The sequence below is a fragment of the Sorex araneus genome, chromosome 2 (genome assembly GCF_027595985.1).
Source record: "Sorex araneus isolate mSorAra2 chromosome 2, mSorAra2.pri, whole genome shotgun sequence".
NCBI classification, from domain to species: domain Eukaryota; kingdom Metazoa; phylum Chordata; class Mammalia; order Eulipotyphla; family Soricidae; genus Sorex; species Sorex araneus.
This window is the reverse complement of record NC_073303.1, coordinates 362,586,499-362,604,889: the sequence shown is the minus strand read 5'-3', so window position 1 is coordinate 362,604,889 and position 18,391 is coordinate 362,586,499.

The following is an 18,391-nucleotide window of genomic DNA, read 5'->3' as shown; positions in this document are numbered from 1 at the left end:
ATCAGGGATCAAGAGTAGTTGAAACTTATCTCTCAAGGCAGAGGAGAAAGGTAAAGGTCCTATGTAAAGGTCATATGCACCTAAGGTCAGAATCATGAGTTCTATAGAAGGTGCCACCGATATAGATATGAAAGTTGGAATTCACTATCACTATCACTATCCCATTGATCATCAATTTGCTCGGGTGGGCCCAGTAACGTCTCCATTCATCCTAGCCCTGAGATTTTAGCAGCCTCTCTTTACTCATCCTTCCCAACGGTGCCACATTTGAGATTCTTTCAGGGTCAGGGAATGAGACCCATCCTTGTTACTGTATTTGACATATGAATATACCACAGGGACCTTGCCAGGCTCTCTCGTGAGGGCAGGAAGCTCTCAGTAGCTTGCCAGGTTCTCCGAAAGGGAGAACTAGGCTTCCAGGAGGTTGGTTTATAGTTTTTGGAGGTTGGCAGTTGATGGGGTTACACGGCACCTGGGGCAGTTTGTGGGTATGACTTCCTAGCTACTGGAAAATGGGGGATCTGGGCGGAAGAGGCCCAGTCCTGATCAGAGCAGGCTTGGAGATCTCAGCCCCGGGTCCTGCACACCTGGGTTCCTCTGCCAGTTCCTTCATGTGTGAGGCTCATGCATGCAGAAAGTTGGAATTATATAAGAAAAATAAAGTGATTATCTACAGAGAAGGAGACTTAGAGCTTCCATCTAGGACACAGTCTCCATCAGACAATTTTATTTATTTATTTATTTATTTTTCTTTTATTTTGTCTCCATCAGACAATTTAATCGGTGAATAAATTAAACTCTGCATGGCCAACAAGTCTGCTCTTCTCCTCCTTCCCAAAATTGCTGTTGTACTTTGTTCTTTTTATTTCTGTACAGGTTCTCATTCAGTGTCACTCTCCGAATTCCCAACCTAGAGCACTGACTCCATAAACAGAAGTGCTCTCTCCTTGTGAACTGCCTCAATGACTCAATATCATAAGAAAACAGCAAACAGCATGAATGCAGACTAATTAATGATTAAATATATTCTTGGAAAGAATAGATCAAATATATGCCCACTTATAGCAACATCCCAACCTGGGTAAAAGCTATTAAACCAATCATTACCTGTGTACAGGACGGTTGCACGTGTTGACATACTGACTGTGAAGGCAATCCTGAGTCCATGCAGCTCTGGGGTACAGAGGGACAGATCACACTGGTTGTGTCATTTGAATGTGACTGCCAGCAAGCAGAAGAATGAGTCTCTTGGCCATTTAGACACGTGATTGGCTACAGAAATGAAGACTGCATTAGTGGAAATTCTTTGGTATTGAACTTTTAAAATTCATTTTTCTGTCAAGCATAAACAAGTGTGACTTGTAAAAGGAGTAAGACCAATATTTTGAGAAAAAGTAAACATTTTATTATTACCACTGAACAACGAAATCTAGACAGATTATTATATAGTACATTTTAACTGACTTTTGTTATGTTACCATTTTTTGCAGAGCAGGAAGCAATATTTCAATTTTTCATTTGATGACGTTTTCTGTATGTCATTAAGTACCCTCATATTGCAAGTTCTATAGGTAAAATGTATGGTAGGAATTCTCCATTTTTATAAGTAACCAATTTTTAGACCAAAAAACATGTTTTGCAGCTTGTCAGGTACAGCCTATTCAGGTTATTTTGGAAATATGAATACTGAAACAGTTGAATGTGTAATTATTGCCATCTTCAACTCCATCATAATTATTGCTATTAATTTGATAATGCTATCATGAGAAAACAGTAAAATCTGGAATCCAGAATTTCCAGGATTAGGAGCTAGAGCGATAGCACAGCAGGTAGGGCGTTTGCCTTGCCTACCGGGTTCGATTCCCAGCATCCCATATGGTCCCCCTGAGCACCGCCAGGGGTGATGCCTGAGTGCAGAGCCAGGATTAACCCTGTGCATCGCCAGGTGTGACCCAAAAAGAAAAAAAAAACAGAATTTCCAGGATTAGGGCCAACGTGCTTTCTACAAAAATTCACTCTATAAACTATGTTGTTACACTCAACTACGGTAATGTAGTAACACTATGCTAATGAAAAAAACCTCATGCAAGGTGAGTCCACATAGTCCATACCTGTTCCTTAAAATATGATAGGGGGACAGATAACAAATTGTGTGTCTAATTTTTGGTAGTCAAGGGGGTTCCTCTTAGGCATTTAATAGTATAAATATAGTTCTCAATAGTGACAAAGGTTTCTACTCTGCGGGGGTGCTATGCAAATAAAACAAGGAGGTAGGCCAACTGTGTGTGACTAACATAAATGCAGTTGTTGTAAAATGTTGCTGAGAATACTATGCAGCTGTTAGGAGAGATGAAGTCATGAAATTTTCTTAGAAATGGATAGACATGGAGAGTACCATGCTAAGCGAAATGAGTCTGAAAGAGAGGGACACACATAGAAGGACTGCACTCATTTGTGGAGTATAGAATAACATCACATGAGGCTGACACCCAAGGACAGTAGATACAAGGGCCAGGAGGATTGCCCCATAGCTGGAAGACTACTTCATGAGTGGAGGGGAGAAAGCAGATGGAATAGAGAAGGGATCACTAAGAAAATGGTGGCTGGAGGAACCAGTTGGGATGGGAGATGCGTGCTGAAAGTAGATAATGGACCAAACACGATGACCTCTCAGTGTCTGTGTTGCAAGGCATAATGCCCAAAAGTAGAGAGAGAGTATGGGGAATATTGTCTGCCATGGAGACAGGGGAAGGGTGGGAAAGGGGGGGGGGTTCCTGGGATATTGGTGGTGGGGAACATGCACTGGTGGAGGGATGGGTCTTTGATCATTGTGTGATTATAACCCAAACATGAAAGCTTGTAACTCTCTCACGGTGATTCAATAAAAGTTAAAAAAAAGTTGCTGAGAGACAGTAGTAATGAGAATTGAAAATGGGCAAGTTGAACGGGAAAGATCTGGGGCGGGGGGTGGGGAAGACATTCAAATGGGAGACAGAGTTCGATAAAATGAAAATGAGAAAGGTTTATGTTGAGGAATTTATGGGTTTTAGCCAAAAATTTTGTTTTATCTCAAAAATTGTACATACTGGTCTGGGACTCTTCCTTATGTAGGATAATAAGTGACTTTCTAACTGTGAATCAACACATCTCTGCCACTCTGCTTGCTCTCAAAAGGCAAGCACTAAACTGGCGGCTCATACGTGCTGAAGCAGTGTCTGGCCTATAATATTAACTCGGCGTCAGCAATCATTATCTTTGGAAGGAATAAGGAGTAGCCATTTTATTGCTACTGCTATAACTACTATTGTCCTGTAGCCTGTTGATTTAATAGCAATAAAATAGCAACAAATTTTGCTATTTTGAATAGATTATGGCAACAAATTGCTGGCCCATCAACCAGTGAGTTTTATAAAAATGTCAAATTGTCAAATAAGAATTGTATGTAATCATTATACGTGACTATTATTAAATTTAGACAAGAGAATATTCAGAAACAAAATATTTGTTAAGTGAGATTTTTCTGTGTTTCTTTATTGTAGAGAAATTTAAAAGCTCTATTTTTTTTATTTCAGAAGATCAAGCAAAATCCCATAATATTCAGTTAGTAAATATAAGGAATTATTCATAATAGTCTGGCTTATTTTCCTTTGTGCTGATCCTAAAGTTTCAGCTATTATCTATTTTGCCTGTGTCTGGTTAACTTAAAAAATATTAATGCAAATTGTAAGCAAGGTAAAAAATTACTGGCCAGACCAGTTTTCCAGAATTTTTTGGTCCTGTTGGAATCCCAGCCTGTTTAAAGAAGTGTCGTCTACACGGAGAGTGGAGAATCTGACTTATGTCCAGTTTGAGGGAAATGTCATTACTCTGTTCAATTGCTTGAAATGTCAGAATAAAGCTTAACAGATCATCAGTCTTACCTGATAATTACCATAAATGAATGAAGTGTATTTCTTAGTTACCAAAGAAAGTTCTATAGGTTTCCCACCAGATATCACAAGGATTTATTTAAGGTTGCATATATTCCAACAGAAAAAGAGCAAGACACTAAAATGAATTTTCTTTGTGCTTGTAATTTTCAAGTGAGTCTTGAATTCTTCTAGTGAATTTAGTCTTATGAGAAATATACAGCCATATCTAAAATATTCATACTATAGTTAAATATTAATTTAGCTATGCAAATACATGTGGCAAAAAATTTGAAGGTAGCATTTGTAAACATGTTCAAGTTTTGTTGTTATGGGGAGAGACTATCAAAATGTTGAATACTTAGCTAAAGGTATTCTTTTTCCCCATGAGTATTGAAGCATCCTGAAGAACTCGGAGGTATGTCAAAAATTTTTTTTTTCCAGGAGGGTCCTTTGCTGATTCAGAAGAATCATTTGAGCCAGGAATCTTTCGTGAATGCCTCTTACTCAGCTAGTATCAAGCAACAGGACTTTGTTCTTGCTTTTCTTGCATGTAACTGATTAATATAAGTTGGTTGCCACCTCTCCAAATTTCAGACAAAATGTTTCTTTATCTATTTTCCATTTATTGCATTTTAACTTGCAGATTATATTTTCAACAAACTTATATTCTTTATTGTAATATGAGATTATCCATTCTACCAAAAATCAGATATATTTTAGAAAACATTTGTAACTATAGTTTTAAGACTTGATTCTTAGTCTGAAGCACCTCTAAATTAGACAAAACTATCACATTTTTTTCCAAAAAAGCAGGGACTTTTAGATATTCTCTTCTTAATTCTGAAGATACTAACTAGGATTAATATGTAAATCTCTGGCATGCTTAGAAATTTAAATTTTACAGGTTTAAAAATTATATATAACAAAACTGATGATATCATTGAAGCTTTATATTTACATGATGTTGAATTTAAAAGTTACATAAGTTATTTATAAATTACATACATAGAAACATCTCTAGTACTTTATATCAATAAATACATAAAATACTATCTGAAAATAAAACAGAATAAAAAGTAGAAGAAAAATTAGCACATGAACTCTCTTCTAGAAAATTATGACATTGACTCTGAATGGCAGAAATTAAATCACTTTTTAATGTTGAATAAAGATTGCTTTCATAGGCAAAATATCAAAATAAAGCAACAATACTCACTGTCTGTCTTTCAGATTGTTCAATATTCACTACGTATTTTCCATGTTTTCTGTCCATTCTGGAGTGTGCAATAGCAAGTTAACTTAACTTAACTTAACTCAAGTTTTATTTTCAATCCACATGTGGCCCTTTATATCTATAATCCCTAGAAGCAATTTAAATGACTGGCAGAAAATCAACTTGGATGCATCAGTATCGATGTGGGATTAAAATAAGTAATTAATAACTATTCACTAAAATGGAATCCACTTTAGAGAAGGAAATAAGGTGCTAATTATGTACAAGAAGGTACAGAAAATAAATACTACTTCTGAGAGCCACTATGAACAAATCTCTTGACAGGATGAAACTACAAGTCTTACATAATTCTTCATTTTGTCCTCATCTTTCAGAGATCTGCCTTCTACTTCACTGCCTGTCCAGAACCCGGAGGAAGAAGTTTGCCATGACTTACTCTCTACCCAGACCTGCAAACCATCTCACCCCTTCCGGCTAACATCTCTTACTCACTCATAGTCGTAGGACAGCTTGACTTTAGCAGTTTGAAAATGGGTGTCTGAGGCTACCGGTCAAGTAATTCACGTTCATATTTTTAAAAATTATTTAATCCATTTTTTAGGTCAGAATGCCCAAGAACTATGCTTGGAATATCACATTTCACTCAAGTGAGAGAAGGAATCTGGAGTTCCGACCTCCGTCAAAGATCAAGAATCAAGAAGAAAACTTCCAACCCCATCAAAAAATGAGGGATGGAAATGAACAGAAATTTTCTCAAAGAGGAAATCTGAATGGCTAAAAGACACATGAGAAAATGCTCTATGTAACTAATCATCAGGGAGATGCAGATTAAAACAACAATGAGATATCATTTCAAACCACAGAGACTGACCCACATCCAAAAGAACAAAAGCAATGGGTGTTAGTGTGAATGTGGAGAGAAAGGGACTCTCCTTCACTGCTGGTGGGAATGCCGACTGGTTCAGCCCTTTTGGAAAAACAATATGGACGATTCTCAAAAAATTAGAAATTGAGCTCCCCTTTGACCCAGCAATACCACTCCTGGGAATACATCCCAGAGCAGCAAAAAGCTATAGTAGAAATGACATCTGCATTTGTATGTTCATTACAGCACTGTTTACAATAGCCAAAATCTGGAAAAAACCTGAGTGCCCAAAAACCTGAGTGGCCAAAAACAGATGACTGGTTAAAGAAACTTTGGTACATCTACACAATGGAATACTATGCAGCTGTTAGAAAAGATAAAGTCGTGAAATTTGCATATAAGTGGATCAACATGGAAAGTATCATGTTAAGTGAAATGAGTCAGAAAGAGAGAGACAGACATAGAAAGATCACACTCATCTGTGGAAGATAAAATAACAGAGTGGGAGACTAACACTCAAGAGTAGTAGAGACAAGGACCAGGAGGTCTGCCCCACATCTTGTAAACTGGCCTCACATGCTGGGGGAAAAGGCAGCTGAGATAGAGAAGGGAACACCAAGTAGAGGATGTTGGGAGGACCCATTCGGGTTGGAAGATGTGAACTGAAAGTAGACTATAGACCTAACATGATGGCCACTCAATACCTCTATTGCTAACTACAACACCCAAAAGGAGAGAAAACAAAAGGGAATGCCCTGCCACAGAGGCAGGGTGGGGTGGTGGGGGATGGGATAGGAGTGAATGAGCACTGGAGGTGAATGGTGGAGGGATGAGTGAACGATCACTCTATGAGTGAAATGCAAACGCAAAAGTTCATAAGTTTACAACTGTACATCACAGTGATTCTCTAATAAAAATTTTTTTTAATCAGGGACGCTGTCTCGTTTGTCAAGGTATCGAAAATCAGATGGGCCAGACAGATAATGCGATTCAGAGATGACTGCTGGACTAGCTGTTACTGACTGGATTCCACGGGACGTCAAAAGAACGCGTGGCCACCCACCTAGGAGATGGTCAGACTTCCTCATCAAGACCCTAAATGAATGGTTTGAGGCTCTTCGTGTTCCTGGAGCGAGCAGACACCATTGGGCTACACTAGCAAGTGACAGGGACAAATGGAGACATTACTGGTGCCCGCTTGAGCAAATTGATGACAAGTGATACAAGTGATATGTTGGGGATCCAAGTAGGATAAGTTCCTTGAGAGCAAGCACCTTAATCACTGCAGCACCTTAATTTCTCTGGCACCCCATCACAGTGTTTTGAGTAAAATATGAAAAAGATTAATTTTATAAAGGAATAATAAAATTGAATAATATATTATTCTAGAATTAAATTTACCATGGAGAAATGATGGGGCTTTTTTATTTTATGAGAATGTTTTTCAGTACATATTACAAATTTGTGTGCATTCCTCTGTTTTAAGGTTAACATTTCTCAGTTTCTCTGAACACACCTGGATTATAATAAATAGAAAACATGAGTATCTCCCATTGCCCAGTCAGAATCTTCTATAAAAAAATCTTCATTCTCGGGAGAATCTGTAGCCAAATAGAAATCTTGAACCTTATTGACTGACATTTACTTGCAACAGCCCTTTCGGTGCTGGCCAGCTTCAGAGAGGGCAAGGGCAAGGGGAAGTCTATTTCTCGTTCATTCGATTAAGAGGTGAATTTAATTATTGCCTGACAGACTATAACAGAATTAATTTTTTAAATGATGTCATTACAAATAATTTCACTGGCCTGAAATCTCACTTTTCTGCCATCACTTTTCTGGCTATTTTATAATCCAAGTGCCAATATGACAGCTAATCCTCTGATGCTGAGCATCATTTGGCGGGGAGAGGATTATTGCAGTTTTCATTCTGTTATTGACATTGCAACCAAACAGATGCATAATTTCAAAGCCTATGTATAATACATGCAGCCCAATTAGCTCAAATTTATGTCAGGTTATTTTGGGCAGAAAATACACTAAAAAGTACATTTTCATTGGCTCATTTTATTATTTATTAGAAGTAATCATTCGAAGTATGATTAGAAGTAATCATTCTCTGCAAATATGTGTTTTATCATAACACTACCAGGGTATTCTTCAATGAGCTTTTTTGCAAAGCTGAATGACCCTTCTTAAAATAAAATCTTCCGGAGGAAGAAACACATTTGATGCGTATCACTGAATTTCCTAATTATAAATTTTAAAATGTACTTGAAAAATGTAAATATACTTAGGCTGATGAAATGTTATATTTTATTAATTTATATGCAACTGTTTATGAGCAACTAACGCACCCCAGGCATGTCTTGAAGCTGGATATCCACAGAGAACTGATGGAGAAGGAGAAGACCTTGCTTACACTCTAATCTTTATTGAAGCATTGACTTTTGAACTTAACCCTATAATTTTCTTTTTTTTGCTTACACAAATATATATTGGCCTTTTGGGTCACACCAGGCAATGCTCAGGAGTACTTCTGCCTTTGCACTCAGGAATTACTCCTGGCAGTGCTCAAGAGCCTATATGGAATGCCAGGGATTGAACTCGGGGCAGCCGCATGCAAGGAAAATGCTCTACCTGCTGTACTATCACTCCAACACCCTAAACAAAAATAATTTTTAGCATGAAGTCTTGTTGTTTTTATATTTTGTGTATGTTGGGAAACTGGATCTTTTCATGGTAAATTCTTATCAGCTCCTACAGAATGAAAAGGAATAACAATTTATTTCTGTTTGACCACACTGGCTGGAAAATCAACACTTTTTAGGGATTGGTATTCCTTTTGGGGGCTGGAGTGATAGCACAGCAGTAGGGCATTCGCCTTTTACGAGGCTGACCTGTGCTTGATTCCTCCACCCCCCTCGAAGAGCCCAGCAAGCTACCGAGAGTATCTCACCCGCACAGCAGAGCCTGGCAAGCTACCCATGATGTATTGGATATGCCAAAAACAGTAACAATAAGTCTCACAATGAGAGATGTTACTGGTACCCGCTCGAATAAATCGATGAACAATGGGATGACAGTGACAGTGACAGTAATTCCTTTTTGATGATCTTTACTGTTCAGAATTTCTTTTTCTAGTAAGTTAAATTTTCCCCTAGTTCCTTCAGTTCCCTGAAAGTCTGTTCCATCATCATCATCATCATCATCATCATCATCATCATCATCCCATTGATCGTTGAATTTCTCGAGCGGTCTCAGTAATATCTCCATTCTCCCTAGCCCTGAGATTTTAGCAGCCTCTCTTTACTTGTCCTTTCCAATGGTGCTGCATTGGAGGCTCTTTCAGGGTCAGGGGGATGAGACCCATCATTGTTACTGGTTTTGGCATATGAATATGGCACGGGGAACTTGCAAGGCTCTCCCATGGGGGCAGGAAACTCTTGGTAACTTGCCAGGTTCTCCTAGAGGGAGAACTAGGCTACAAGATGTTGCGCAGCTGCAAAGCAGCCACGTGCTTCCGGAAGCTTGATTTTACAGTCTCTGGATGTTGGCCGTTGGTGGGATTACACGGCACCAGGGGCAGTCTCTAGGTTGACCACCTAGCTACTGGAAAATGGGGGATCTGGGTGGAAGAGGCCCAATCCCGGTCCAAGCAGGCTTGGAGGTCTCAGCCCTGGATCCCACATACCTAGGTTCCTCTGCCGGCTCCTTCATGTGTGAGGCTCGTCCAAACGTTTGAAGAGGGGCCTTGAGCATGGCTATGGCTAGGCTCTGGAGGTCTTCAACCATGGGAGCTCTGCTTGGGGCAGGGAGGGAAACTGAAGCCCACCCCCTCTGAGGGGCCTCAGGGAAGACAGCCAGGCTCTGGGGCAAGAGGCTCTCTTTCGGGAGCTTGTTTTGTAGATAACCAAAATAAAACCACATTTTCTTTAGAATATGGGTCTAAGATCCATTATGCAAAATTCTAAAGTTCAAAAGATTTTGACAACTAAAAATTGTTTTCAATGGTTTTTACAGATTTAGTTGACAGCTAAAGTTAATCTGAATTATCAGAATAAATGAATGCAAATACCAAGCTAATTTTAGTCATTAATAAATGTAGCATGAATTTTCATTTGTTTAATTGCAAGATATTTCTTTGTTGAGATTACTGCCATGATCCAGTTGAAGATTTTGTGTAATGTGTATCTCATATATTTTTTTCAAAAATCTTAATTAAGAGACACATATAGCTTAGCCACTTCATGTGTGAAACTACAAGCTTATATTTTATGTATATTGTACTTAACCAATTTTAAACAAGTAACCTGTCTTTCCATCTTCTCATCACTCTGAAAAAACTGCTTCAGGCAGTTTTATTTGGTAAACTGTCACATTCCTGCCATTTGTTAAATGTGAATGAGAAGAATAAAAAGAAAACTCAATCCTTGCTGGATCACAGCAAAAGACAGTGCCCTTGAAAAGCTCTGATTTAAGATTTGGCCAACATAATATGTTTACTATTACAGAGAATTTTAATCTTATTGATTGGGTGTATACTCTGCTCATAATTCTTAATCTACTGCCTAACACCTACAACAATTAAGTATTATTACCTCTGCTTTCCTGGTGAGACACATATGTTTTAAGTCACCTTTTACAAGTCCAGGTCATTATCAGAGTGTATGAACCTCGGGATTCATAATTTAATGTTATTAATTATTGTGTGGAGTCATTTATTAATTGTCCAGCTGTGTCACACTGCACCCTACGAAGGATAGAGGAGGAAAGGTGAAAGGCAATTCAGAGGTCAAGTTCATTGGAAAGATCAGACAGCTAGCAAACTTTAACACACTGGTGACAGGGTTCGGACTACATAAGGAAACTATGGTTGTTTACTGAAAGCAAGTCGGGGTGATTCTGTCTCCTGGAATTAGACCTGCCCACAAGGGTAAAGGCGGTTGGAATTCAGGCTCCAAATAGCATCAAGGAGTTGGCTCTTCCTAGGGTGGAGACAGAGAGCTCATTATCCAGGCTGACCCTGCACATTCTAGGCAAGCACCAGTTAAATTGGAGGACTAAAGTATCTAAGAAGTTCAGAGAGCTACGGGTTAGCAGTCAATCATGCAAAACATCACTGAGGACAGCAAGTCTAATATCTGGGGCGTGGAGTTCATGACAGAATTTGGGAGTGCTGGTTAAGATGAGGATACCCAATGGCAAGTTAAGAACGTCTCCTACCAAACTGGGGTTTGTTAGGTCCAGAGCCGTAACTAGGTTGTCTGAAATCCCAATTAAAAACCTGGGATTAGAGTGATATATGAAGTGTATAACTTTGTAAACCCTGGCTCAGAGTACAGTAGACATTGCAGGACTGAGCACTTCTCAGAGTCCGAAGGTGAGGTTTTTATCAACCTCACTTGAGTTAGAGGGTAAGTGTTAAAAATAGAAATGTCCAGGGAATAAAGCAACTCATGACAAGTTTCCACAATGAGGGCAACTGATACAGGATCAAAGGAAAGAGTGTAGGTTTGTTTAGGTTTGAAGAGCTGGTTAGGAGTGGATGAACGGTGGGGTGAGGAGAAACTGGATATAAATCCACTGGAGGTAATGTTGGAAATATCAAGAAGGGTGAAGTGAGTTCTACTGTGCAAGGGAGTGGGTGAGTTTTCTCATCCAGATCATAAATGTCCTCATGTGGTTGGCTCCATGGCTTGGAAGCTGGCTGGCCTCACACGCTGGGGAAAGTCATCCCAGATAGAGAAGGGAACACCAAGTAAAATGTGATTGGAGATCCTGCGCGGGGAGGGAGATGCGTGTTGAAAGTAGACTAGAGACTGAACAGGATGACCACTCAGTGCCCCTACTGCAAACCACAACACCCCAAAGGAGAGAGAGAGAGAACAAATTGGAATGCCCCGCCACAGAGGCGGGGTGGGGCGGGGGGATGGGATGGGGGGTGGGAGGGATACTGGGTTCATGGGTGGTGGAGAATGGACACTGGTGGAGGGGTGGGCTCCCGAACATTGCATGAGGGAAAAACAAGCACGAAAAGGTGTGAATCTGTAACTGTACCCTCACTGTGACTCACTGCAAAAAAATTTAAAAATTAAAAAATAAAAATAAATGTCCTCATGTACCTGGATAGTCAGAGAAAGGGGAAGCTGTAAAAGAAAGTAACTGAGGCAAAAATGGAGACACAGAGAAGCAATGCTCTAAGGGAAATTATGAAGAGAAATATGGGTATAGCCAAAAGCTATACTGGAAATAGAAAGAAATCAGACTAAGTTAGAAGGTAAAAGATAAATCAAGATAGGAATTTTGAATTTAATATAAAATTCATAACTTTAAAATATGAACTTAAAAGTGGATAACAGTATTTTTGTATAAGAAAATGAGTAAAAATTGTATTTGGAATAACAAATTTTGTAGTCACTCATAGCAATGATAGATTATCTTTGATTTAATTACTATGATATCATTGGCATGTATCTTGTTGATTGTATTTTTATGTCCCTTGCTTTGTACACTGCATTGCATTGAAAAATTATAATAATTCCATCAGCTTGTCCAATAGAATGGCATTCTCTCATCCACAAGTACTTATGTGCATATTTGGAGATTTTAGTGAAAATGTTAAAAACACATGTCATTATTTTTATTTTTATTTATTTTTTTTATATTTGCAAACATGTTTATTTCTTATGTAATCCATATGCTCTACTCTTACTACATGGGCAAAAGTTAAGCAGAAAATCTATGGGCTGTAGTTGACAAAAATGTGACCTGGAGAAGACAATGATCTATTTACTATTTCTATGTTATATTCACAGAAGTATCCCAAAACTACCCGATTTAATAATAATTTTACACTTAAGAGCACATGCTTTCATTGTCATCATGAACTGGTTCTTTAAAACCAGGCCATTTTGTCTACAGCTCCAGTTTAAATTGATTAGGATAAGCCATGGATTATTTTTTTTCTTAAGAATATCCGGAATTCTTGCCAGGCACTGAATTTCAGGAGATTTATTTTACCGTAGCATTTTACTAAAAATTATTTCAAAATATATGACCATGATTCCCATAAGGACCAATATGATGTTTTAAACCTCAAGCAAGTTGTCTCCTTGGCGTTCATGATGTATGCAGGGAAATGGACGTAATTCATCACAAGAAGGGTCACTTTTGAAATTTTGCTCTGAAGGCAATTAGATCCAACATTTAAAGTTGAGAGAAGTAGAAGAGCTCTACTTGCTCTGCATAGGCAGGTGTCTCATGAGAAACTTCATATGATTCTTGAATTAGAATAGAGAGAATAAATTTATTTTGCACCACATAAGCCCACTTATAGCAAGATCAGTTAATAAGCCATTCCAAAAGTCTTAAAGTCTTAGCAAATGATTCCAAGTCAATTAGTTAGGACCATTAATTTTATTTTATTTTATTTTTTTAAATTTTTTATTTATTTATTTTTTTAATTTAATAGTTTATTTTTAATTAGTGAGTCAACGTGAGGGTACAGTTACAGATTTATACATTTTTGTGCTCATGTTTCTCCCTTACAAAGTTTGATAACCCATCCCTTCACCAGTGCCCACTCTCCACCACCAGTAAACCCAACATCCCTCCCCCCCTCCCCAGTCCTGTCTCCCCCCCCACCCCACACTGCCACTATGGCAGGGTATTACCTTTTGTTCTCTCTTTCTGATTAGGTGTTGTGGTTTGCAATAAAGGTGTTGAGTGGCCATTGTGTTCAGTCTCTAGTCTATATTGGGCCCGCATCATCTTTCCCCCACATGACCTCCAATCACATTTTACTTGGTGTTCCCTTCTCTGAGTTGCCCAGAATGAGAGACCAGCCTCCAAGCCATGGAGACAACCTCCTGGTACTTATTTCTACTATTCTTGGGTGTTAGTCTTATAGTCTATTATTCTATAGTCCACAGATGAGTGCAATCTTCCTATGTCTGTCTCTCTCTTTCTGACTCATTTCACTTAGCATAATACTTTCCATGCTGATCCACTTATATGCAAACGTCATGACCTCATTTTTTCTAACAGCTGCATAGTATTCCATTGTATAGATGTACCAGAGTTTCTTCAACCAGTCATCTGTTCTAGGGCACTCGGGTTTTTTCCAGATTCTGGCTATTATAAACAGTGCTGCGACGAACATATAAGTGCAGATGTCATTTCGACTATTCTTTTTGGCTTTTCTGGGATATATTCCCAGCAGTGGTATTGCTGGGTCAAATGGGAGCTCAACCTCTAGTTTTTTGAGAATCGTCCATATTGTTTTCCAAAAGGGCTGAACTAGCCGACATGTCATTATTTTTAAAAAGCTATCACTTCATCAGGAGATGAGATGCATTGATAGTCTCCATGTGAAATCGAAAGGATAGAAAGTCAAAGATGAAATAACAGAAAAGGAAGATTAGCAGGATTTAAGTGGAGGAGGTACAGTTTCTCTGAACTTCTTAATTTCAGAATTCTCAGAAAAGGAGGAAGAAGGAAACTGCATCCTGGTAAGTGTCAGGAAGAGTGCTCAGTATGAAATAGAAGCTTAAAATCTTTTCCTGCATTAATGACCAATGATTTTATGCTTGGTTAAGTATTTTAGTGACTGGATTTCCAGAGCGTAAAATATACATTCAGCTATTTATTAAATAAATATTTCTAGAACATCCTGGGTAATTCAGAGGAAAATGAATTACTGAAATAGGTTAAGAGTTATTCATAGAATGTTTCTTCCTGACTAGTAACAGAGATTAGAATTAAAATAAAATTGAAAAGAAATAAAAATATATAATCAGGAATATATGTGTAAGTACTAATTAAAATAATTTCAGTCATTTCTTTTGCATTTGTATGAATAAAATGACCCAGCAATTTATAGTACAATAAGTTGAAAAAAGGTATTAATTTAGTACTGACATATTGTTATAATTTCTGGCAGAATTGTTATTTAAGTATTCTTGTGGAACAACATGGAAGAACTATCTTAAGATAATTGTTTAAATCTAGTGGCAACTAAAATATGTTTTTTAAAATTCCTGTTTAAAAATATTTTTTCTAAATCAAATGTGCCTACTAATGTGATTATATACCTTATTGAGATCCTTTTTTGTCAGATTAGGTTGATATTAATTTTTCATGTTTTACTTGTTTTTAAGATTAATTTGTTATATTTTTAAAAGCTATTTCACAAGTATTTGTTTCACCAAATTCACCAGTGAATATAACATGCCAAAATGCTTTTATTGGTTTATTGATTAGACCTGCGACTCTTAAACCTCGTTATGCATAAGAGCCAAAGGGAAGTTGTTTATAAATATATATTCCCAAGTGTTCTGGCAGATGCTAAAGTGGAAGCTAAGCAATATGCAAAATCAATTTAAACTTTCTTTATATGCAGGACTTCATTTCTTCTTTCAGAATTTTGGGAGACAGGCAGTTAGTAAATGAAAGAGTAGCAAAATGTTCTTCCATTAATTGTGGTGTTAAACAAACAAACAAAAAATATCTGAATAAAAATTATGAAGATAAAACTATTTTATACATAAATGGAACAGATAATTGTACTTAAAAAATTATTTCATGTGAGATGGAAACTAGAATGTATCATGATGAGTGAAGGATGAGTACGGAATAGATACAGAATTATCTCTCTCACATGTGAGACTTAAGCCACACAGCAAGATAGCAACAAAGAGCCAAAGGTAACACAATAGGAGAACTGATCCACACAACAGAAGGGTCTGGTGGGTGGGGGTTGGTGGTGGGTGTTAAGTAAGGGAATTGGGATCCTTGGGGGAGGGAGGTGGGTGCTCTGATGAGTGGTGGGGTGTTCAAATTATATGCATAGGATATCATAATTAACAGCATTGTAAATCATAGAGCCCAATCAATAAATATTCTAAAGTATACTAAAAAATTATTACTTATGAGTTTGTTACCCATATATTGATTCAATACTCAAAAAATTGGTATGCTAAAGACAAAATGTTCCAAACAGTAAACAAAAGACTGAATTCCAACAGATGGGCCATTAATTTCATAAACACAAAAATAATGTTGAAAACGAGTACCAACAAATATTATTAAATATTTCCCTGTGATACTTCATCAAATTGCTTGGCAAGTAGTTCTAGATTTGGATTACTTTCTTAGGAAAACTGTCAGACTCTTAGAAAAGAATATGTAACTTCTAATAAAATAGGAATCTGATTGGTATAGAAGACAAATGAGTTTATTTGGTTGCGTGGCACTGTGGCACATTGGTGGTGATTATTGCTGGAGTAGTTTTAGTATAATTGCTACAAACACTAATAAAATACTTCTACTAATTTCACTTAAAATAATCACCTGTGATAGTATTTAGAGATTCAAACTCAGGATATAAGTGACTGTGAAAATAATTAAATATAACATAATTGAGGTGATAATTAAGGAGTTGGTTGTTGTGAATGAAGTCATTGTAGTGTCCCTGTAGTGTAGATTCACTCAAATGTGGTATGGTGATTGTGCTAATTTTAATTTCAATTTTTAGTGCTGGACCTGATGCAGATTATAAATTCTTCTGAGATAGTGGTCACTGCGGAAGTCATAGGCTCACCTACAATGGTAGGTGTAGGTTAATTCAGCTTGATGGCAACAGAAGATTCATTAGATAATCCTTTTATACTTTAGCTAAAATAATGGTAAGTAGAAGTTATGCTTCAAATACGCTTCAAATACCTAAAGTGTTAATGATAGAGGGTTGAACTGAAATGATGGCGATAATGAAACTGCATAGCAATAGGACTAGTAGGCAGTATTGTGGTTATAGGGCCAGCTGAACTGTTTCCTGTTGTGGCAATAACCTTGTTTTAAATGGAGTTAGATGTTGTGATAATAGGTATTTGAAGAGAATGGTCATAGTTTATTAGTCTCAGCTAAGTGGTAATCAGAGCTATTCTACTAGTAATACAATGGAAGTGGTAATTGCAAGTTAAAAGATTGTGGTTACTGCTACATTTTTTGGTATTGTAGTACAATATTTAACAGATATTAAAGTGATCTTAATTTAGTTGATTTCATCTTGAATATCTAAGGTTCAGTTTAAAGAGTTTTCACGGGTACTATAGTTTACTGTTTAGTAAATGTGAAAGCTTATACTTTATATAAATTCATGGTGACTCTGACTCCTGTAGATTCAGTTGTTACTGATGGTTGGTTCAAGTGAAAGTAGTTTTACTCCTGGTAGCTATAGACTTAGTGGAAATAGTAATAGTTAAATGCCAGTGATTCTTCTGTTATTATTATGCTGATTTTTGGCTCAATTGTCACAGTTATTGTTAGTGGATTTCAATTTATCTGTAATTTCAGTTTATGTACAAGTGATAGAGATTATGTGATATTAGGTGTGACTGTTGTTTTGTAGTAGTGGTATGACTAAAACGATGGTGGTGGTAGCTTCATGATTGGACACCCTATAAAAATTGAGATAGTTACACAATATTTAAATAGCTGTTTTCACTGAAGGGGGACTTTGTGGGTTCAATTTATATTTATTTAGCAATGTATTCAAATGCATGACAATAATAAATGTTGACAATGTAGTGGTAATATTAGAGACCTTTATTGTTGACATAGAGTGGAAAGTTGTTCCTACTTGTGAAGACAGATTAAATTGTTATGGAAATAGATACAAGTTCAGTTATTTTAGTGGTGACTATTGGAGTTATTGGTTTAATTATAGTAGGGGAAGAGGTCATCATTATTACCATAGATTCAGAAGAAATTGTTAAGCCTTTTGGTACAAGTAAAGGGATGCTACTTGATAGATACTATAATCAAAGATGTGGATCTTTATTCAGTTGCTGGTTGTAACAACAAGGTTATCACAATGGAGGAATAGGATTTGTGATTATTATTGGTGCATCTGTAGCTGTAGTAAATTTGGTTGTAGTGGTGGTCAGCCTGGGTTCAGAAGAAGACACTCTAGGTCTCCAATCATTTGAATATATGTTAATAATAAGTTGACCAGAGTTATTTTCCTCTTTAAATACCAGGCACACTATAAGTACTCCAATTACAACTGTAATCACACAGGCTAAGAGGCAAGTCAAAAATATTTTCCAGTGAAAGCAGGCACTTGAACAATTTTGTTTCACCTGTAGGGAAGAAAATGAAAATGCCATGATGAGATCAAATATTTCAGAGAAAACAAATATAATTAGCCATTTTATTGAAAGTATATTTTATTTAATGAAAATATAATCTATTTCTTCATTTAAAAAAAACTCCTAAAGAGTTAGTATAATGAGTGTGGCACTTGCCTTGCATATGCTGACTCAAATTTAATCCCTGGCACTACATACAGTTCCCCAATTCCTCCAAGAGTGATTTCTGCAC